Source organism: Rana temporaria, chromosome 2 (assembly GCF_905171775.1).
Source record: "Rana temporaria chromosome 2, aRanTem1.1, whole genome shotgun sequence".
NCBI lineage: Eukaryota > Metazoa > Chordata > Amphibia > Anura > Ranidae > Rana > Rana temporaria.
In genome coordinates, this window is record NC_053490.1 from 425,452,636 (window position 1) to 425,477,745 (window position 25,110).

At 41.5% G+C, this 25,110-nt stretch overlaps 1 protein-coding gene across 1 annotated transcript in view; it reads left to right on the plus strand.

Annotated features, from left to right (window-relative positions):
- Positions 1-25,110, plus strand: part of SMS (spermine synthase) — a 271,766-nt gene that overhangs the window by 64,129 nt on the left and 182,527 nt on the right. The window lies entirely within an intron of this gene.

Below are 25,110 nucleotides of genomic sequence, written 5' to 3' on the forward strand. Positions count from 1 at the left end.
CACAGGGCCCAGTCCTATGCCCACAAGTTCACAGGTGGAGGCTAGCGGCGTGGCTACTGAAGAAGCCATACTAAGATCCAAGGGATTTTCCGAAGGTTTAATTGCCACCCTCCTTAATAGTAGAAAGAAGGAGACCCGCAAAATTTACAAGAAGGTTTGGCTTCGTTTCAACGAATGGTGTGTAAATTGCCCCTGTTCTGTACAGAGCCCCACGGCTGTCTTAGAATTTCTTCAGTGTGGGGCAGATAAGGGTCTTTCAGTTAGCACCCTTAAAGGGCAGGTTTCGGCACTTACGGCGTATTTAGAAAAACCTCTGGCCACCAGTCCCTGGGTAGTCAGGTTCTTTAGAGCACTAACCAGACAGAGACCAGCTCGAGGTCCACCCTTCCCCAGTTGGGACCTGTCTCTGGTGTTGCGTACCCTAACGGGTACTCCCTTTGAGCCCTTAGATAATTGTTCTCTAAGGGATTTAACCTTAAAAACAGCATTTTTGGTTGCAGTGACCACTGCTAGGAGGGTCAGCGAGCTAGAAGCTCTATCGATCAGACCCCCTTTTTGTGTTATTTTCCCGGATCGGGTCGTTTTCAAGACCGATCCAGCCTTTCTTCCTAAAGTGACTTCAAAGTTTCACAGGAGTCAAGATATACCCTCTTTTTGTTCCAACCCTTCGGGGGAAAGGGAACGTCGTTTCAGTACGTTAGATGTTAGGAGAAGTATCCTACATTACTTAGAGGTGACTAAACCGTTTAGAAGGTCAGACTCACTATTTGTTTTATTTTCTGGAACCAGGAAGGGATGCAAAGCATCTAGGCGCACTATTGCCAGGTGGCTAAGACTAAGCATTGGGCAAGCATACACTTTGGCTGGTAGGGAAATCCCTACAGGAATAAAGGCACACTCCACTCGACCGTTGGCAACCTCTCAGGCAGAAAGAGCTGGAGCAACGCCGGAACAGATTTGCAAAGCAGCAACATGGTCCAGCTACACCACCTTTGTTAAACACTACAGGGTGGACCTGGTTTCGGCAGGTGAGCAAGCCTTTGGGCGAAAGGTTTTGCAAGCCATAGTCCCACCCTAGTTGGTAAGTTCTCGATTATCCTCTCAATTGTGGGCTGTCCTGAAAGACGGGAAGGGAAAAATAGAGTTACGCTTACCGGTAACGTCTTTTCCAGTAGTCTTTCAGGACAGCCCTGGGTACCCACCCGAATAGAGGAAGTCTGATTTCAAGACCAGGACATGATGTTGATATGTAATAGTATGTTATTAACATGTTCTTGTGTCTCCCCAGCTGACCGGAGGTGCTCGTATAAAAACTGAGGTCTGGCAGGGGGAGTGAGAAATTTATGGGCTGGCGCAGTGTTTCCTAGAGGAAGAGGAGGAGTATCTCTCAATTGTGGGCTGTCCTGAAAGACTACTGGAAAAGACGTTACCGGTAAGCGTAACTCTATTTTTTCTAAATCCAGGAGAAGTCACCTTGAAAGTGTAAACAACTCTGATCCTTATTTTTTGCCTGCGTTTAGATGTTCCAGCTTTAAGCAGTTTAGCTGCATTTAGGAGTGGTTACACGCATTTGCATTTGTTTAGCTGCATTTTAGTGTCTAATCAGATCCTGGATGCACAGGCGCTTTTCAGGTGTTTTAGCGCTAAACATAGCACCTGAAAAGCGCCTCTCATGCCTTCCCAGTGTGAAAGCCTGAGTGGATGGGAAAAAAAGTCCTGCAAGCAGCATCTTTGGGACGGTTTTAAACGCCCTGCCCATTAAAATGAATAGGCAGTGCTGCAGCGCCGCAACATGGATGCTTTTAACCCTTTCTTCAGCATCTAGCGAGGGTAAAAGCGTCCAGCTAGTGGCCGAAAAGCACTGCTAAAACTACAGTAAAGCCTACTGCTAACACACCCCTGCCCCAGTGTGAAAGTAGCCTAATATCAACTAAACTGACTGCACATAAATGCAGGTAAACACACTGGGGTTTATTTACTAAAGGCAAACCCACTTTGCACTACAAGTGCAGTCCCTGTAGATCTGTGGGGGGCATGCATTTTTGCTTGTACATGATTGGATTCTAAAATCAGCAGAGCTTCCCCTCCTTTTAGATCTACCCGTCAGATCTAAAGCGACTGCCTTTCCAAGTGTACTTGCAGTGCAAAGTGGATTTGCCTTTAGTAAAAAATCCCCACTGTGTGAATTGCGCCATTAAAAAATCGTTACATGCATTAGAAGTGTTTAGAAATGTTATCTGAATGCAGATTTGACCGTGTCAGTGTGCATCTGGTCTATTTATTACAAAATAATGTTTTTATTATAAAGGCTTCCTCGTCTTAGAAGTAATCAATTTTACAGTTGCTGACAAGTTGCATTCTATGTTATTTTCATTTATCTCTCAGGACGTCCACTTGTTATATCACCACTAGAATTCCCAGCTTTGCTTAGCTACTGCGCCATTACAAATCCCGTTGCTGCAAGTAGGTCACACTTTCTGTCTGGCCTTGTGGAAGTGGGGAATCCTCAAACTGCTCTATCCTGTAGAGAGATATTAGTAGCCTCGTTATTTTTCTAAAATTGCTTGCATGAAGTGACTCGAGTGACACTTTTCAAATTGGGAAGTGTTTATCTAGTTCTAATAATTGTGTTTATTGCTGTGCTGTACCCCTTCTGCAGGACGGCCGTTCTGCTTTTCTAGGTCATGAAAAGCTCAGGGGTATTTTCTCACTCTAGTTGTTTTCCATTTCTAAACAATTTCATTGAATACATCTGTCAATGAACCATTTAACAGATTGCATTATATAATGTGCTTTAGGCATTAGGCCTACAGCTATCAAATGCTCTATATATCCAAAATAATTCAGCAAATAATTAGGGTTTTCTGTTTTGCTGGAACATGTTTTCAGAGATGTTGGCATCATATCACAGCAGAATGGATCCTGATGTGATAAAGTGCATAGTAGAACAACATACTCCTGTTATTGTGTCTTATCTCAAGGTCAGGAATCGCCAAACACAAAAGGCATGAAAATAGTATCTGGTAACTCCAATGTTTGATTTATTGCGTCTTTGCAAAGTTTGCCAAATAGATAAAAAGTGGCGTCTTTTTTCACACCCATGCACAGCTGTGAACTGGGGGGGAAATCTCAATAAAAACCCACTGCTAACAGATTCCACAAAAGTTTTTATATGCTATGGGGTGTTTGCCACATTGTTTTTATCTTATTGGTTTTATTCACCTGTTTTTCTTGTTAAACTGTAACATTTATGTAACTAAATACCAGGCAAAAAATACCGAAAAAAAATGTACGCAGTTAACAAATGTACATAGATATATTAACGTAAAAATATAAGAAAAAAAATGTTTAAAAGCTTTTTAATTTAGGATCAGCATAAAACATGTTCTCAAGCTAGTTGAACTGGACGGGAAAAGTTTAAAGTGTTTGTTAAAGTGTTACTAAACCCAGGACCCTGCATTCATTGTATCTGGTCTCCCACAGTACACAGAGCAATTATTTTAGTAAATATAAACTGCTAAATACCTTTTCTCACCAGCTTTACATAGCAGTCTTGTGACTTCAATCAGTGTCTGGCCGAGCACTGGTTAAAGCTTGTAGGGGGAGTTTCCATTCTCCTCTGTCCTATGAGGCTGCATGACCCCTGACTCTGTCTGGACACGGCTGATTGGCCCTGTGCTGATTACATAAACCCTCCCAAAAAATAATTAAATCTCCCTAGCAATACACACCAAACTGAGTGCCTCCTAGGGCTCTGTTCTATAAGCAGATGAATTGGGGACAGTAAAAAAGGGAGGATCAGAGAAGACAGGGTCAAACAGCCTTTTTACACAATGTGGAGGATTAATGCCTCAGGTTCCCAGTGAGTATAACAAACTTGCTTTACTGCATATACAAACTGGGTTTAGTAACCCTTTAAATCAAAAGGTTTTTCACCAGCAATACAGACTGATCTGTTTAAATTTGTCTGGCAGAACAAGAAGCCTCAAATGGTCCGCTTGTTGATGTATAATGCCCAATCTAGCGGTGGCCTGGATTGCCCAAATCTTTGGAAGCAGTTCCTGGCCTCACGCGTGATACTAGCACTAGCACAATGGCACACCTCTCCAACCTTTTCTCCATGGTTACAATTTGAGAGGATTTCAAATTTCTCATTCTACCTCCCATGTCTCTTCTGGTCATGCTCTATTTCACTAAAGGATATTGCACCACTTAAAGTGAATGTAAACCCGGAAGAAAATCATTTAATTAAGGCTTGTAACTTGTTCAGTATAGGATTTCAGTAGAATACAAAAAACAGTCACTTCCAGCACTAATAGGTCTTCCAAGGTATGGCGTGACAGATATCAGATAAAATGGTGGTGTAAAAGGTATATATGGTATCCCAAAGCTAGGTGGATGCTGCCTTCCTCAGATGGGGCAATCCAAAAGAAACTACAAGAAAAACAGAAATGGAAAAGGCGCGCACACCTAGTGCATTACCAGAGATAATTTAATAATACAATTTTTTTTTGTGTAAAAGTGGGTACTCACAAAATGCAACTGACAAAAGACCATAAACACAGTGCATGGACATGCACAAAACACTGGGTACATCTAACGCATTTCGGGGGCGCACCCCCTTCCTTAGAGCTAGGCTAGTCTCGCACACCAGGGGCCTATGGTGTGTGCATGACTTCCATTTATGTTTTTCTTGTAGTATAGGATTTCATGTCATCTGTGCCCAGTCTTGCCACAAAAAGTTAATCCAACTCTGAGCAATCCTCTTATCTTTTTTCAGAAAGATAAAAACTGACACACCAAGAGTCAGTTCATCCCCCTTGCTGACAGTGACAGGTGATTTACATATCTCATGCATGAGCCTGAGAGAGGCATTCTGTGTACCTCAGATCCCCTCCTTTCTTCTCCAGCTCCCCCAGGATTGACTGCTCCACACCTCGGCAAGATTGGGCATGCTGAAGTCATGTGATGACTTTTCTGTGTTTTGAGTGGATGTTAGTGATCATAGCAGACGTTCAGTGTTAGAAATACACGGGAGAAAATGCATGTTGACAAGGGGAGTGTAGAGGTTGGCGAAGAGTCTGCTGATATCACGACTCCACCTACCGAGCTTCGGACAACAGACCGACCCACAGAATCTGCAGTTTTCCGGGTCTCATAACAGACAGAGGGGAGACATTTGACAGGTAAGGATACATACAGGAGGCATGTATATCCTTATAGATGACCACTATGGCAGTAGTTTAGAAAGGATGAGAGTGGGTTTACATCAACTTTAACGATATTGTGAGCCAATCCCTTTTACCTCTGATCTCTCTATAAGAAGAAGTTTAGGTTACTCTCTAGTCCTCCACGCTTAGCCTCTTTTTTGGGCAAACATAAGCCTTCAATACAGGCCCGGAGTTTGCCAGCTGTACCTCACAAGGCCTAGTGACTCTAGACTCCATGGGCCAGATTCACAGTGAGAGTACGCCGGCGTACTTTCAAATTTGCCGCATCGAATCTTTATTTTGAATTCTCAAACAAAGATACAACGTCATTTGGCTAAGATCCGACAGGCGTACGGCTTCGTACGCCTTCGGATCTTAGGATGCAAAACTTTGGCGCCCGCTGGGTGGAGTTTGCGTTGTTTTCCGCGTCGGGTGTGCTAATTAGCTGTTTACGGCGATCCACAAAGGTACGCGCGGTCGTCGCATTCTCTTACGTCATCGCTAGTCGGCTTTTCCCATCGAAAAGTTGCGAGTGCTATTTCAATGGCATATATTTAGACTAGCCATGTTAAAGTATGGCCGTCGTTCCCGCGTCGAAATTAAATTTTTTTTTTGCGTAAGTCGTCCGTGAATAGGAAAGGACGTAACGCACGTCGCCGTTCAAAAAATTACATTGGTGCAACGTCATTTCGCGCAAAGCACGGCGGGAAATTTCAAAACGGAGCATGCGCAGTACGTTCGGCGCGGGAATTTAAATGATACACGCCCCATTTGAATTAGGCGGGCTTGCGCCGGACGGCTTTACGCTACGCCGCCACAAGTGTACAGGCAAGTGCTTTGTGAATCAAGCACTTGCGCGGAAAACTTGCGGCGGTGTAGCGTAAATGTAATACGTTACGCCGACGCATATATACCTGAATCTGGCCCCCCATTGCAAGGCTCCTCCATTTGCTCTTTTGAGCATCTTCAACAGAACCATAACTTCCACCATTCAGAATTTTACAAATACTTACAAATCCGACACTTTTTTTCTATAATTTTAACACAAGATGTGGCGTTGGCTAAATCACCGATTAAAAATTAGCAGGGAGGCTTCTAGAGATAAAAGGACTATCCCAATCTTCTACAAATACCTAAATGATCATAATACTATAGCCAAATCAATGGCTATGCTGGGGTGGGAAGTAGAAACTACCTAGGAGATCTCGGAGGAGGACTGGCATGACATGGTCTCCAATATACATAAATGCACATGCTCTATCACTATGAAAGAGACTGTAGTCAAGCTTCATACCTGCTGGTATTGCACCCCTGTTAGGTTGCACAGAATTTAACCATTAGTATCCGACACATGCTTCAGGGGTGTCGAGACATGGGTACTCTCCTTCACACATCCTGATGTTGCACAGTTCTGAGGTCTTTATGGCAACTAACTACCACAATGGTGCTCCAAATAGCAGGGGTAGCTATAACACTGACTTACCAGATGTGTATTCTATTTGCGGAACGCCCAGAGGTCTCACTCACTCCCCCCCAACCCCTCAAGAGTTGGCACATACACTTTTTAGTGCCATCCAATGGGCAATGGCCCTTAATTGGCGGTCCCCATCTGTACCATGGTTACAAGTGCTTCTCCACATGAAGTTTATCAGATCGATGGAGAGGGTGCATCATACTTTCATGGACTCCATTCACATTTTTAAGCATAAATGGGAATGATGGTCAGCTTACGAAGTATATACTGTATTTGGAAGTTTCCTTCTTCCCATTTGTAATCACTCAATCTCTTATTGTAATACATCTAGTACCAATGATTCTTTTATATAGATGCATACTTCACAAGTGGTCAAATATTTTATCTCGTAGATGCAATGTTTCTTTAGTTATATATATATATATTTTCTGTTCCGTTTTTTTTTTTCTTTCTCAAAGTTATAATGAGAGATGTATATTTGTATAATCATACCTTGTCTCTACAATGTACTTACCCATCTCTCTGTGCCTATATATGTTGTACTTGCCTAAAATCAATAGAACTTTGTAAAAAAAAAAAAAGGAAATTTGGGTGTATATACAATAAATATACATTTTTAAATATTGTAATATTTTTCTGTGGGTATATTTGATGCAAATTGAATTTTTGTTAATGTTATTTCATGTTTTTATTTTTCATCTGTACATCAGGCAGATCTGTTCATCAATCCCACAGAACAGCTATTGAAATAAAAACATCGCTATTTTTTTTTTCAGTCAGTAGGAATAGATTTTAAACACCTGGCATTGTAGAAAAGGAACAGTGAAGTACACTCACTGTGCACTAATTACCTAGAGAAAAGTTAATCCTTCATAAAAGTATATGATAAGCAAAATCTAGCTATGCTCTTCCTCATATCTATAGTAATTACAAAAAAACATTATTTACAATACAGTAAAACCTTTATTGCAAGCATAATTTGTTCCAGAAATGTGCTTGTAATCCTAAAAAGCACTCGTATATCAAAGCAAATTTCCCCCCAAGAAATAATGGAAATTCAGATTATTCGAGATGGTTCCACAAACATTTATTCAGAAGTCCTTCAGTCTATAGTCCATATAAAAAGATTATAGCAACGTGACTTCAGGGAATGCGTGGGTAATCTTCCTGTAATGTCAGATCCAAATCACATCAATTAAGAGGAGGACACACTGCAGCAAAAAAAAAAAAAAAAAAGGCAAATTTTACAGGCATTTAAACTTGTATTTCAGTTTGAAGAAGCTTGTGTATTTTTGTGCTTGTGCCTTTTTTTTGTGCTCTTGTGGATTTTTTTATGGAGCTTCTCTTAGCTTTTTTGAGCATACGCATTTTTTTCACAAACCCTCTTTAAAGCGGAGTTCCGGCCACAATTTCACTTTTTAAATATAAATACCCCTGTAATACACAAGCTTAATGTATTCTAGTAAAGTTAGTCTGTAAACTAAGGTCCGTTTTGTTAGGTTGTTACAGCATTTAGACAATTTATAAAATAGAAATTGACTGGGGCCATCTTGACTGGGGCAGTCTCAGGAAGCCAGACTGTATGACTTCCTGGATTTCAGCCTTGCAGATCTCGCACATGCTCAGTGCTGCACAAGCAGTGTAATAGGTTTCAGATCAGGTTTCAGCACCTGTACTGTCCAAGTCACATGATTCTTCGAGACTGGGGAGTGCACAGACTCCTGGAAAGTTACACCCACTACATTCCCAGGAGTCTTTGTGGTGTAGGTTAGGAAGCTTAAGCCCCTAGGTGCAGGAAGTGGGAAGATTAACTATTCTGCCTAGCAACAACACTTTGAAGGCATCTAAAAAAAAAATTTTTTTCTTAAAGGACTAATGACATTTTTTTAAAACTACTGATGTAATGTTATATTTATGGGTGGAACTCCACTTTAAAGTCAATGGGCACAAGTTGGATAGAAGTTACCTTTAAGTAATAAAGGAAACTTTTCTTAAGTCAGGGCGACTTCAGTAGTGCTAATTAAGACCTCTCTCATTGACTAAAATGGGATTTCACATGTCATGTGACTTGGAGTCTCACAAGTCGGATCCCAAGGTACGCATTGCAAGACCTCACTCGTTTATCAAGTATACATTTTATTTAAAAAAAAAATTGTCTTGTAAAAAACCCTTGCAGACCAAGTTGCTTGCAAACCAAGGTTTTACTGTATTGAAACGCCAATAATTGTGTTTATTCTAAGCTTCTCACTTTCATAACTACATCTACAAAAAACGAAACAATTTTTTTTTTTTTTACAAAAGGTATCTATAAAGATGCCCTTTAACCGCTTGCCGACCAGCCGCTGTTGGCTCTGCTGGGCGAGATCACGTAGATCTACGTCATCTCGCCGAGCAGCCAATAGAGGCGCGCGCCGCTGGAGGCACTCATGCGCGCCCCCCGCTGGCCCCTGACGCCAACGCAATCACCGCTAGGCACCCACGATCGCTCGTTATAGAGTGAGAACCAAGAGCTGTGTGTGTAAACACACAGCTCCCGGTCCTGTCAGGGGGAGAAATGCCTGATTGTCTGTTTATACAATGTATGAACAGCGATCAGTCATTTCCCCTAGTCAGTCCATCCCCCCTTCAGTTAAAACACACCCAGGGAACATACTTAACCCCTTCCTCGCCCCCTAGTGTTAAACCCTTCCCTGCCAGTGGCATTTTTATAGTAATCAATGCATTTATATAGCACTGATCACTATAAAAATGCCAATGGTCCCAAAAATGCGCCATTACTAGTAAAAAAAAAATATATATATTAATAAAAATGCGCAAACCAATCAATAAACGCTTATTGCGTTTTTTTTTTCTTACGAAAAATATGTAGAAGAATACGTATCGGCCTAAACTGAGGAAAAAAATATATTTTTTTTATATATTTTTGGGGGATATTTATTATAGCAAAAAGTAAAAAATATTCATTTTTTTTCAAAATTGGCGCTCTATTTTTGTTTATAGCGCAAAAACTAAAAACCGCAGAGGTGATCAAATACCACCAAAAGAAAGCTATATTTGTGGGAAAAAAAGGACGCCAATTTTGTTTGGGAGCCACGTCGCACGACCGCGCAATTGTCAGTTAAAGCGACGCAGTGCCGAATCGCAAAAAGTGGCCTGGTCTTTGACCAGCAATATGGTCCGGGGCTGAAGTGGTTAAAAAACACTTCTTCTCAAACTGACTTTAATGCATTGTACTCTATAATGCTGTCTTCCTCAAGGTTACAGACTTTATTGGTACAGAATAAAAGTGTAAGAAAAGTAATTTCCTGGGGTTTATTAGCCATTAAACAAATTTGACTGCGTTCTCCAGCTAATAAATTACAATGCAACGGTTGTGTGGCCTATCATTCATGCATTATTGTTAGACTTAATATTTACTTGATATTAGAAGTATGAAAAACTTAATTGGAATTGAGAGTAAAAAACTTACAGAAAAAAATGTAATATATACTAATCTCAAAATAAAAAAACAACACAGTATTACCTACATTTGCAAGTGTCTATTGCTTGTGGCTACATTAGCTCTTAGAAAAGTTTTTAGAGTTGTCAGTTGTGAAGTTTGTGTTTGATAAAATTCTCCATCACTTCTGATATTCACCAAAGAGAACCTATGTAATAACACACATATATATATATATATATATATATATATATATATATATATATATATATATATATAGGGTTTGCCAGCACAGAATCGCATGGTACAAAATGATCATGCAATGCAGTTGTGGTGTAGCTCCAAAAGAGGTGACTGCAATTTGCTGTGTTTTTAGCCGATTTAAAATGAATGGGCTCAAATTGCACCACACTGAATCGCAAAATTGCACCACACTGAATCACATGTGAATTGCACAGGAATGAGGTGTGGTTCCTGTGTGATTCATATGTGTGAGTGAGTGAGTGAAAAACTTGTATAGCGCTACACATGCGAACTGAATCGCCTCAAGGCGGTTATAGTGTGCACCAGGGCTAAATGTGAAAATGCTTGCCTGCTAATGTTTGTCATACAAGAGTTTCAACCAGTCCTCCTATAAATGTGTGCACTTTGTGAACCTGAATATGTATGATTGTGTATAGCAGAGAAGCGTTGGGAATAGTTTCAGCCTTATCGGAGGGAACAGTAGCGATTTGAACAGTTTTTTCCAAGCGATAGCGGTTGGCCACTGAGCATCTACCAGACCCACAGTCTGGAGGTCATTTCCTGACCCACACATGAAAAATCCAACATGCTGGTTGTACCAAAATTGATCGATCATATATAAACAGGATAGCACAAAAGTACTGTAACTGATGATTAATGCAATAATAAGCTTAATGTGATAGATAAAACATGCAAAAAAAGTCCATAAAACCAGTGTGAACTGATATGAATATTCAAAAGGTTCTAAGAATATATTTCAATAGTCCAAATGCATATGAAGTGAAGGAAAAAGTAGCTGGCGCATTCCACTCCAGTGACCATATAAATATTGATCAGATTGTGTCCAAATAGCTGAACCGCCACCACTGAGTGAATTGCGAACTCACTGGAACAAATGGCTGACATCACCGCAGCATGTGAGCCTTACAGCTTACCAGGAGTCCAGGTGGATATTCCATAGTGTAGTAAGGGTTATTGATCCAATAGTATAAAACAGCATAAAAATAGAGGTAAAATCACTTGCATGAACAGCTGCTGGCAACACCCAGAATCGCACAGCGGTAAGACATCAACACCTAATCTCCCGTCCAACTCATTTAATCCAATGGAAGTTATCAGGGGGTCGATCAATAAACTTGTGTACAATCAGCCTGCCCATAAATGGTCCCTGCTGAGCCGGCTGAGATTTGAACCATCTATGGCTGGCTTTAAGGTTAAAGGTTGTTCACCTTAAAGGGGTTGTAAATGTAAATGTTTTTTCACCTTAAAGCGGAGCTCCACCCTAAAGTGGAACTCCCGCTGATTGGAACCCTCCCCCCTCTGGTGTCACATTATACACCTTTCAGGGGGAGGGGGGTGCAGATTCCTTTTCTAAAACTGGTATTTGCACCCACTTCCGGCCACACAGTCTGCGGGTAGACTGCGGGCAGAACGTTAGTTCCCGTCCCCCGTCCCCCCCGTTGTGTTCTGGGAACACTCGGCTCCCAGAACACGGCGAGAGCCAGTCAGACGGTGCAGAGCGACTCGCGCATGCGCCGTAGGGAACCGGGTAGTGAAGCCGGAGCGCTTCACTTCCTGGTTCCCTCACTGAGGATGGCGGGGGGGGGGGGGGGGGCAGCAGAGTGATGAGCAATCGCTCGTCCTCTGCTGCGGACGGTGCTGGACTCCAGGACAGGTAAGTGTGCTGATATTAAAAGTCAGCAGCTGCAGTATTTGTAGCTGCTGGCTTTTAATATTTTTTTTCAGCGGACATCCGCTTTAATGCATCCTATGCATTAAGGTGAAAAAACATCCTCCCCCCGGGCCCTTGTTTTACTTACCTGACTCTTCAAAAGGATAGATTGAAAGCAGCGCAGCCATTGGCTGGCGCTGCTGTCAAACACATTCAATGATGCTGCACGCCGGGGGGCGGGGCCGAGTGATACAGCCGGCGGCTATGACCGCTGCTGTATTCACTGGAGCGCGCCCGCAAGGGCTTTCCACCATGCAAGGTGGAAAGCTCTTGCGGAGGGGGAGCAATGACAGTTGCCGAGGGACCCCAGAAGACATGGATCGGGGCCGCTGTGTGCAAAACGATTCGCACAGTGGAGGTAAGTATAACATGTTTGTTATTTAAAAAAAAGAAATGTCCCTTTGATGCATTCTCTGCATTTTTTTTGTGTGTGTAGCCCCCCCTAAATACTTACATGTTTATGGACACACCGAACCGGCTCGGGAGCGAGCTCACATGTCTGCCCTTCATAGCAAGCACTTGCTATAGGGCAGACTCTGAAGAGAAGAAACAAAGTGCGCTGGTGCAAAACCATTACACAGAGCAGGTAAGTAAAAATGTTTATTAAAAACAAAAAAGGCCTTTACAATCTTTTTTAATTCCTTCTCTTGTGTGGGCGAACAATGCATATAAAAAATGAATGTAATACAAATAAGTCATGCAGTAGCTGTATAAAAAGCTACACTTTCTAAATGAAATTTTTATTGGTGACCAGTACCTGCTGTTATAATTTTGAGAACGTGTTGTGTTTTAAATACACTTCTCTACTGCAATCCTTGCAGTTTTGTCATTTATTGAGTCGTTATACGAATGCTGCACCAGTTGCCAAATGTTAGCTCAACTTTTTTCTGTTTATTTAATCACACCCGAGGCTCTTGATTAATGCTGCTGTGATTTTATTGGAGTTGGCCTTAATTAACTAAACCTCAGTGTGGCACATAGCCAAAAATGAGAAGAATGTGATTATTTTGCACATTATCATGATAGCAGTGGTGAATTTTGAGCAAAGCTCCATGGGATGATTTTAAATCATGTTATTTTACCAAACAGTGACTCACATATGGTTATCCTTCAAAATATTATTGCAATAGCAATATGAGAATTGACTTTTACTGCTTTTTTTTTTCATTTAAATTAGTTCTAAGAAAAAAATGGCAAAACAAATGATGAGTTGCTCTGATATCCTGTTTAGGACGCAACTATTCCGATGCGGGTCATAGGCCTAAGTCAGTGGTTCTCTATCCCTCTAGTGCCGTGACCCCTTGATGATAAAATTTCCCAAGTTGTGGGGACCCCTAACTGTAATATTTTTGTAGCATGGATTGTCAGCACCTAAGGCAAGACAAGTAATTTGCACCCCTAAGGGCTGTTTCACCTGGGCGGACCGTATGTCCGCTTTTTCATCTATCTGTGGATGAAAAAGGGACATACATTAATCCCTATGAGATTGCGGGTGTCAGCGGATGAACATCCGCTGACACCCGATCTCATCCGGGTCCGCAATCCTACGATTCTGCAGACGGAGGAAAACCCTATTTTTACATCCGTCATCGGATCAGGTGAACATGGACAGACGGTCCGTGTTCATCCGATCCCCCCAGAGGGGAGAGCGGAGATCTGACAGGGTGGTCCCTGCACAGTGTGCGGGGACCGCCCTGTCATCCAGCGACTCAGCGGGGATCAGTGGAGCGATCCCCGCTGAGCAAGCGGAGGTTCACAGGGTTGATCATCACAGATCCGTCCCGTGTGAAAGAGGCCTAACGGGTATTTAGCGCTCCCGAGTCCCTTCCACTCGTACAGTATTATAACCCCTTATGGTATATTTTAGGATGTACCACTCTCTCGTTGTTCTCCTTTCTTTCCCTTTTATCTCTCTTTATCCTATTTTCTTGTCCCCCCCACCCCCATCCCTCTTTCTAGCCAACTTTCTTGTTCTTTCTCTTATTCTTTCTCTCCATTTTTATTTGTTCCTCCCCCTATTTTCCTCTCCCTTCCATGTTTTCTCTATTTTTATTCCTTCTCTTACTCCTTGGTGGGGAGGTAGGGGGAATGGGATGAGTGGCAGTGCTGGTGGGGGCTGGGATTGGTAGCAGTGCTGGTGGGGGGTGGGATCGGTGGCAGTGCTGGTGCCGGTGGGGGTGGGATCGGTGGCAGTGTTGGTGGGGATGGGATTAGTGGCAGTGCTGGGGAGAGTTCTGATCAGCCAACTTAGGTGCTCTTGATCAAGGTCATCTGATGATCTGAAAACTGTAGTGGGGACTTTTAATGGCAACTCTAATCACAGGTAGTGTTAGTGTGTCTCCGGCTTCACTGTGTCTCTGACTTTGTGGTGTCTCGCAGCAGTGACACCTATGCCGACGTCAGGAAATAGGGCCTCCTCCAGCCCCTCCCACTTCACATTCCTCACCAGTCAGCTGACCTTTAGGCCCCTTTCACACTGGGGCGGGAGCCGCAGTGGCGGTAAAGCCGCTAAAAATAGTGGCGCTATACCGTCGGATTTGGCCGATAGCGGTGCGGTATTAACCCCTGCTAGCGGCCGATAAAGGGTTAATACCGCCCGCAATGCGCCTCTGTAGAGGTGCATTGCGGGAGCGGTATTGCCGTGGTTTCCCATTGTTTAAAATGGGAAGGAGCTGCTCCTCTCACCGCTCCAAAGATGCTGCTAGCAGGAGATTTTTTTTCTCCTGCCAGCACATCGCCTCAGTGTGAAAGCCCTCCGGCTTTCACATTGAGGTTGCTGGGCAGGAGTTTTTCAGGCGGTATAGCAGCGCTATTTTTAGCGCTGTACCGCCTGAAAAACTCCTCAGTGTGAAAGGGGTCTTAGTCTCTGCCCCCCCCAGCCATGCCGTGAACTGAATAGGCGGCTGCAAAGAGGCTGAGTGGGCATGCCTAAAATCATTTTACATATTTTTGAGACAGATGGAGCTTTCCTTTGGTGGTATTTAATAAATTAATTGTAGGAACGGAAAAAAAAAGATTTATTTAGGAAAAAAAAAGTTTTCCCTTATATTCGGTTATCGAACATATGAAATAAAAATGCCAGGACAGTACAAATGCATTCAAAATGACCCCTTTTTGGGAAAGTAGACACCCAAAGATGATCTCTTTTTGTTTATAAATGAAGGAACATGCTGGCATTAGGTGGGTTAAAATGCACATGTCATGCAAAAAGGGAAAAGGAGTTGGAATAGTTAATGTAGAGGTCGCATACAGCGGGAGGATGGAGATGAAGTGATTAGTATTAAGATGTGCAAGATAAGGGAGCTGAAGAGGTTATTGTACAGGTCACAAAGAGAACAGCATGGTGCTGAGGTATATAGGGGAGGGCTGGCAGTGAAAGGGTTAAAAACGTCACTACATTGAGCCATTCATTGGATAGTTCCTCCTCATTCCCCATCCTCCATTGTAAGAAGAAGGGGAGGGCTCACACTTCAGTGTTTACATCATGTGAGCAGGGTGATTGGTCATCACAATGATCATGTGGTACAGAGCTGCTCAGACTGGCTCTTTACACACCATTAAGCCAATCCGTCCGAGGACTGCTTGGTTTATATCCATTACCTTGTGCACATTTTACTGGAGTGACATTTATAAACGGAACTCCAGAAATAGATTTTTTTTTTTTTTATGGTAGTAGAAAAGTAATCTGAGCTTTTATATATTCCATTACATCCAGACTATGCACATTTTTCACTGTGCTTCTGGGAACTTTAAAAAGCCTCTTGCCACAGAATTCTTTGCTGACACACTTGGGTTCAGGGCCGCTTAGGTGGCGATAATTTTTTGTGGTTCGGGGCTGTGCCTTCTGATACGACTTGTTATGCTGCAGGGTTTGATAGATGTGACCTTTTGACTTGGCATGCATGATTTGAGTACGTTGTGTACATGAGTAAAATTGTCTATGCTATTGTTTTGCACTGGATGTACTTTGTTGTGTTTCAAAAATAGGTTTGTGTCCACTCTCTGGGAATGACATTTTTACCTATTGTTAAATTGTTCCTGTTAAGCTGGAAATAGGCAAAGAATGCACACAATATGACAATCGCACCAAAACTTTACTTGTTATATTGTTTATAGGAAAAAGAATGTTTACTGAATGTATTTTAGTATAGACACAATGTGGGAAATCAAGGTAATAAACAATATACTCTGTAAATGGTTTCTTAACTTGGCTACAATGTATATTTTTGTGCTCTATGTGAATGTGTAATTTTATAAGCACAGTAGGTCTTACTTGAACTTTACAAGTCTGCATAACAAATTCCTGATATGTCACAATACGCTGCAAATGGTCATTTTTCAAAATGGCTCTTCTCTTATTAAGCCTAGGTTCACACTGCTGCGAATTCAAAATCGCGGTAAAATGCGCGATTTTACCGCGATTTCGCGGCCGCGATTTTGCCGCGATTTAATGTAAATCGCGGCCCGAAATCGCAAAAAGTAGTACAGGAACTACTTTTTTAAATCGCAGATGCGGCGTCGCACTGATTAGGACAGTGCCATTGCCAACAATTGCCGCCGATTTGAGATGCGATTTGACATGTCAAATCGCATCTCAAATCGTTCCAAATCGTACCCAGTGTGAACCAGGGCTTTGAAAGTCAATTCTTGAACTGCAGATTTTTACCTAGGCTGAGTTTTTTTCAATGGTCTGCTGCAGGCAGGATACAGCATTTCCTGTGTCTCCTCTCCCTTACTGATCACTCAGACTGTACTTTGTTGCAAGTGACAAGGTAAGATGCTATAGTTTGGGGGTAGGAGGGCAGGATTTGTGACATTGGTAAACAAAGACAATAATTGCTTAACCACTTAAGGACCAGCCCACCACATATATACTGCGGCAGGGTGGCCCTATTGCGTGAAAATAATACATATTGGCCTAAATTGATGAAGAACTTTTTGTTTCTTTACTTTTTTTTTGGGGGGGGGGTGTATATTTATTATAGAAAAAAAGTAAAAAAAAAAAATATATATATATATATATTTTTTTTCAAAATTCTCAGCTTTTTTTTTTATAGTGCAAGAAATAAAAACAGAGGTGATCAAATACCACCAAAAGAAAGCTTTATTTGTGGGGAAAAAAAGGACATAAATTTTAAGCGACGCAGTGCCGTATCGCAAAAAATGGCCTGGGGTAAATTCTACCAGTCGTTTACTTTTTTCTCTAAATTACAGCTCCCCTATGTACCAATATAGAATTAATATACTTATTTTGAAAAAATAAAACGGCTTTCCATTTATTCTACACTTGTTTACCTCACTCTCTGCATAGCGGATTAACCACTTAACCCCCGGACCATATTGCTGGTCAAAGACCAGAGCACTTTTCACTTCGGCACTGCGTCGCTTTAACTGACAATTGCGGGGTCGTGCGATCTGGCTCCCAAACAAAATTGACGTCCTTTTTTCCCCACAAACAGAGCTTTCTTTTGGTGGTATTTGATCACCTCTGCAGTTTTTAGTTTTTGCGCTATAAACAAAAATAGAGCGACAATTTTGAAAAAAATGAATATTTTTTACTTTTTGCTATAATAAATATCCCCCAAAAATATATAAAAAAACATTTTCCTCCGTTTAGGCCGATACGTATTCTTCTACATATTTTTCGTAAAAAAATCGCAAAAAGCGTTTATTGATTGGTTTGCGCACAATTTATAGCATTTACAAAATAGGGGGTATTTTTATGGCATTTTTATTAATATTTTTTTTTTACTAGTAATGGCGGAGATCTGCGATTTTTTTTTTCCGGTACTGCAACATTATGGTGGACACTTCGGACACTTTTGACACATTTTTGGGACCATTGGCATTTTTATAGCGATCAGTGCATTGGATTACTATAAAAATGCCACTGATAGTGAAGGGGTTAACACTAGGGGGCGGGGAAGGGGTTAAGTATGTTCCCTGGGTGTGTTCTAACTGTAGGGGGGGTGGGACTTGGGGAAATGACTGATCTTCTGTTCATACATTGTATGAACAGAAGATCAGCATTTCTCTCCCTGACAGGACCGGGAGCTGTGTGTTTACACACAGCTCCCGGTCCTCGCTCTGTAACGAGCGATCGCGTGTGCCCGGTGGCGATCGCGCCCGCCGGGCACGCGCACAGGAGTTGGGGGCGAGCGAGAGCTGATGTATAGCTACGGGCTCTCGTGCAGGGGAGCCGACCTGCCGCCGTATAACTGCGGCAGCTGGTCGGCAAGCAGTTAAACACACTGCTCAATTACTTCTGCCTTACTTCCTGGTCAGACTTTGGGTGTTTCCTGTGTCATGAGTCAGGGTTTTTAAAGAGCTATGAAGAGACTTGGATAAGTCGATGTAGAATTAATGGAAAACTGTTTTATTTTTGCAAGATAAGTACATTCATACTAGATGGCCATAAATGGATCAAATCTTGGCCAATTCAGCAGGGACTGGCCGAGATTCGATCCATCTATGGGCAGACTGGTTGTACTGAAGTGGATCCTTTAATTGACTTCAGCACAACCAGCCCATCAGATTTTTTGCATAATGCCACGTACACACGATCGGTTCACCCGATGAAAACGGACAGATGGATTTTTTTCATCAGATGAAGCTGACTTTCATCAGTCTTGCCTACACACCATCAGTTAAAAATCCATTCTTGTCAGAACACGGTGACGTAAAACACTACGACGTGCTGAGAAAAATTAAGTTCAATGCTTCCGAGCATGCATCGACTTCTGAGCATGCGTGGATTTTTAACCAATGGACTTGCCCACAGACGATCGTTTTTTTTTCTATCGGTTTTTTAACCATCAGATAATTTTAAAACAGGTTTTACGTTTTTTCACAGATGGGGGAAAAAAAACGATGGGACCCACACACGATCGGTTCGTCCAATGACAACGATCCATCGGACCGTTTTCATCAGACGAACCGATCGTGTGTACGCGGCATAAGATTATATCTTTGTGTTCTACCAGCCAGGAAAGCTCCTGCGCCCCTCACTAGCTGAACACAATAGCGCTGTGGGAGGGATTCTCCCATCAACACAATCGAGCAATTTTCTTTCCTATAACCCTTAGTTGCAGGAAAGAAAATCTAATCATCTACGGCTTGCCTTAGGAACTAGAATTTACACGGCTTTGTCCCCTCTTAGCCAGAATTTCTAGGAAGTAGATGATGAGCTTAGATAATGCCTGAAAGCCTTAAGCTTGGTACACACAAACAGTTCAATGCAGCAGGCTGAACAAATAAAAAACCAAAACAACTGAAGAACTCAGGAGGAGCCGATGTACAAACAATCCGATCTGGTTAGTGCTTTTAGCCATTTGCTGAGAGCGCTGATCGGGTGCCGTTCAACAGACCTTTTTTGGTCATACCCCTTTAACAGAAGCAGACGCAATGACCGTTTTTTGTCAGAATGGCTGCAGTACACACGTACCGAATGTCAGCCGGTTGCTATTGAATTGAACCGACAAATGCCGCCAAATATTTGGCCCATGTGTACATGGCTTAAGTTTAGTCAAATAAAAAAACAGTACAGAATGGTACTTACAGTCAATAAGAAGTGTCCCTTGTGCTACTGGCTGCCATTTAAGTTGAAATTAGAAGTTATCTGATCCCCTCAGGTCCTTTAGCGTGTAATAACCCACACATCACCAAATCTATGAGGTGACAGGGCTTTATTTGCCTGTCCTCCCAAACCTAAAGTACTTTTTGTTGACAGAAGCTATAGTACATGTTCTATAAATGGAGGAGAGCTGGAAAGAGTAGGCATAGCTGGCACTCTTAATGAGTTACTGTGATTGGTCCCTAAGCCTGTGTACAGATTTGCCTCCTGCAGTGCTTCAAATTTCCTGCCCACACCCCTTTCTCGGGCACAGAACTATCCAGGAATTGGAGTGTGGGCGGGGCATACACAGAGCGGGACGGGAGGAGGAGGATATCTCTCTCCTTTCCTGTCCTGTCTCTGCTGGAAGGGGGAGGAGGAGGATATCTCTCTCCTTTCCTGTCTCTGCTGGAAGGGGGAGGAGGACAGAGTTTGCTAGCTGGGCTTCTGGAGAAATCAACACAGCTTCACAACCAGCCTGCCCTGCCCGCCATGGCTCCAACCTGGCAGTTTCTTGTGAGTGACGTTTGGCAACTCTGCCCAGGCACATGCAAAATGAAGGAAAAACGTTCTGGACAGCCGCACTCCAAAAATAAATTGCTGTTATGTTAATATCAAAAAACACACAGCAGACAGGGTAAAAAGCTGACGCGTTTCACACCAAACTTTAGTGCTTATTCATAGCTTGATCCTGGTAGGAGTTGCCTGGGGTGGGGGATGAAACGCCACTGCCCCATTGAAAGATTTCCCCTCTATTACTTTTCTGTGGGATTTTCTGGGATTTTCTTTTACTTTCACTCTCAATGATCGTAAACAGAGAGGGTAAATCTCGCTAACGGGGACACAGACAGTAATAAAGTGTTCTAATCTTTCGCCACTCTATCCAAAAATAAAAAATAAGTTTTGCCTTTAGTTATACTTTAATGCATAGAATTCATTAAGATAAAAAAACTTCTGACTTAAGAACCACTTTAGGGTTTCAATGTTACTAATGCATCAAAAGAAAAAACTTTCAAAATTACATATTTTAGAAGAAGCTTCTCAGAAATTAAAGTTTTAATTAATAAAGGCAAAACTTATTTTTTTGTTTTAGATAGAGTGGAGAGGTATTGGAAGACCTGTCAGTTGTTTAGGGCTGCAACTAACGATTATTTTCATGATCGATTAAAAACACATTACATGCTTTTCTGCAGCTTCTCCATTGAAGTATATTGAACAAAAAAAAAAAAAAATAGTACCGTTTTGCGTTAAATAGTCCTTGCCCTTTCCAAATATGCAGCATCTGAAAAAAAATCATGGATGTGAACGTGTCCCATAGGAAAACATGTAAATGATTTGTAGTGCGTTTCTGCAAAAAGCACCAAAAAACAGAGGTGTGAACCCAGGCCTGAGATGTTTAGTAACATAATGGGGGTTAAAAAAACAAAAATAAGTACAAAAAGAGCAAATAATCGCTACTGTAAGGGGTTCATTTTTTTACTGTGGGACAGTGAAAGTAATATTTACAGTAGAGATTTGCTTTTTTGTACTATACAGGGCTAATTGTAGTTTTTTTTTACCCCATTATGTTACTGCCGATTAATTGATTATGAAAATTGTAATCGATTATTTTCATAATCGATTGGTTGTCGATTAATCGATTAGTTGTTTCCGCCCTACAGTTGTTATCGCTGTCTGTGCCCCCTGTTAGATTCACTCTCTCTTTTCATCCTGTTTACCTTCATCCCCAAACATTAAAGTAAAAGAATATCCCAAAATTTGGGATGACATCGGTACACTAATTTAGGGGAAATCTTCCAATAGGGACACTAGTTCTGGTGACCCTGATGACACACAGGGATTTCTGCACTTTCGAGGGATCACTAAAGCCCTGTACACACAATCGGATATCCGATGGAATCTAATCCAATGAATTTTTTCGTCGGATATCCGATGAAGCTGACTTTTATCAGTCTTATCTACACACCATCCGTCAAAAATCTGATCGTACAACACTACAACGAGCCGAAAAAATGGACTTCAATGCTTTCAAGCATGCATCGTCTTGATTCTGAGCATGCATGGATTTTTGACCGATGGAGTTCCATACAAAAGATCACATTTTTCTATCGTTTTTTTTATCCATAGGAAACATTTTAAATATGTTCTATTTTTTTACACCGATTGAAATAAAACCAATGGGGCCCCACACATGATCCGTTTGTCTTAACTTAACTCTTGCTTAACTCTTTTGGGATAGAAAGTGAAGGTAATTTACCCAACAGGACACAGATGGTGAAAAAGAAAAACCTGGCAGGGGTTATAGCCATCCCTTACTCTATCTAAAATGAAAAAAAAAATAAAGGTTTTAATCAGGGCTGTGGAGTCGGTAGATAAATGTTCCGACTCCGACTCCGACTCCTCAGTTTTATGTACTTCCGACTCCGACTCCCTGACTCCGACTCCTCTGTATTAATATGCGAATGTATTTTATACATTCCTTGAGTGAAAGAAACGCAACCTACCACAGGACTACTGGCTGGGAAGCCAACAGTGTACTGTATTGCACAGTTTAAGCAAAAGACAAACACAATGAAAACAATCAAGTTACTGGATAGTAGCAGCAGGCATAAACATCAGGAACAGGATCTTTACCAGTTCAAAAATACAAACCACATTATTTGGTTGTTTTAGAACAAAAACAAAGCTTATCTATAATGAACCAAAAACAAAATCTGCAAAACCTAGAAATGGTTTATATTAATCTTGAAATGTAGTTCTAGGCTTAGCAAATGCAAATCAATTCAATGTAGAGTTCTAAGGAAGAGAATTGCCTCTGCCAGATCCTCTTTCATAGAGGCTCTTAAGTCAGACTTTATTATTTTTAGGGCCGAAAATAATCTTTCGACACTGACTTGGGTGGGTGGCATTGCAGTAACTATTCTGGCCACATCACTAACGATCTCTGGATAAACATGGATGGCTTCTTCAACAGTAAGTTTTGATGAGCGATCATACTTTTCAACTTCTTTTAGTGCTTTATAAAACTCCTGTTGGAATTTTTTTATTTGGACACTTACTGGTTCTCTAACATGCGTTCCCTGTAAAAGCAGAACACAACACTATGGAAAGTATAAGTATTGCAGCTCCTAATTGTGCGTTGCGTGCCATATAGTGAAGCACATGAAAAGCATGCTTCTTCACGGTCACTTAACGTGTTCGTTTTGCGGTTACGTGAGGCACTGCATGCATTGGTCTTTATTCTTACAGTAGAGAAGTCATTAATTATAACTTTTTGTGAATTGGGACATTTAAACTTGCTTTTTTTTTTTTTTATTCCAATCTAAATTTAGTAGGAGTCGGAGTCGGTGCATTGTTTGCCGACTCCGACTCCAGGTACCCAAAATTTCCCCCGACTCCAACTCCTCGACTCCGACTCTCCGACTCCGACTCCACAGCCCTGGTTTTAATTGTACTTCAATAATGAAGGGGAAAATGGAAATGAATTGGTAAATTACACAATAAATTTAATTTTGTGTGGTCAAACCAGACATTTAGTCATAAGATGTATATTCTGCCAACACACCAAGTACTGATACTGTACATATTGAGGTCAACTTCTCTTAGTTATACTCTTAGGTTCTTTCTATGTTTCCCTGGACATTTTGTACTAATTTAAAGGCAAATTGTAAGGGGTCTAATGAAGTAATAAAGCAATCACCCAGTGTGCATCATCAACAGTCAAATAAAACACTTCATGTTCCATGCTATTTTATATATTCAAAGCTGCTGAGACAATAGCGCATTTATATAAATGAGTGAACCTTGTGATGTGATCCTTTTGAGAGAGTAGGTGTTACAAATCACAAGATAAGCTAAGAAAAGTTTGCCTTGTTTGTTTAATGCTAAAATGTTACTTGTTCCAGTTAAAAATCTCTATTTAAAAAGAGAATAATTTCATCTATTAAAACCACATGATATCGGGCTCCAGGCAAATCGGGCAAGGCCAATGAATGTTTTTTTTTGTTAGCAATCTATATGCAATAAAAGTTATCTCACAAAGCCTCCCATGTTTTAAAAGATTTTACTCTTAACACATTTTCATAAAATGGAAATAGGTGAAACATTCATAAGCCAAAGGCTACTATGTCCCTTAACTGAATTGCAAAGAAAAATGTCTCCCATGGGACTTTAATGCAGCAAAACCAACAGTGCGTTTAAAAGAAAGTGTTTATTGTAAAAATGTATAAAAACAATCAATAAGATCAAGTTGCCATATACACTTTGGTACATTCACAACCAGTGTACCCTTATGTTCTGGGCTACAGTGAATCAATACATATAACGCATCCTCAAAGCATCTTTTGCCACAGTTACCCAATGCGTTTTGATTAATATAAATCGCAAAATGGTCCTGTGCGAGTTTGCTGTGGTGCAAATTTAATGTCCAGCTATGCCCAGTCCCCTCCGAATTTGCAAAAATTTGCACCTGTCAAAACACAAATCGCACCAATTCGCACTGCATCCGTGTGAACAGAGCCTAAAGGACCTCTAGACCCAAAAGAGCCTGACATCAAAGCCCACAAGGGGCCAGGATGGCTCCCCGCCGTCAGCTAAGGCAAGCCAACATCCACAACAAGGTTTATATGAAAAAAGGGGCAAATGTTATAGTATGTACAGGTTGCCAGACTTGAATAAAAATTATTCTCAAAATGACACAAAAAATAAATAATGACAATATTGGTCTGACCCTGGATATGAAAATCTTAGATGACAGCATACAGGAAGGAGATCACTATGAACTCCAGTTTCAAGATGGAATATAACCTACAATATAAATGTAAAAATATCCATAAAGTAAAACAATATAGTAAGATGCCAAACAAAATTATCATTAATGGCATTAAAAAGTTAATACATGTAAAAATTACAATTGGAAACACCAATCTTAGTAACGTCCCAAAACAAACGAGGACAATATAGAAAGTGTTAAAAAAAGGGCAAAAACTTTAACTCACAAATCATATTCAAGGGTGGGCGCAATATTCCTGATCCTGGGAAGGAGACAAATGGTAGTAACATGGTGCCTCCTAACATATTTATAACAACTTGGTTAATTAGTCATGGGTTGCAAGAGCTATTCGAGAGTGTGATGAGCTGTGCCAAATTCCCAGCTGCCTCAAAGTCCTTGTGGTGGGTACACCTCCCTCACCAGTCCATGGGGATGCCACACTGCTGCAAACCGCAAGCATGATAACAGCATCACGACCTCATGTGAATGCACAAGAAGGTCCGTGGCTAACGTGTACCAAGAGCGCTCCAGCACACCCGCCCACAATAACCAGCCAAATATAGGCAATGAAATAGCCACACTGACCAGAAGTGCAGGGTAAAACGGGGGGACACATCAGGCGGATTAAT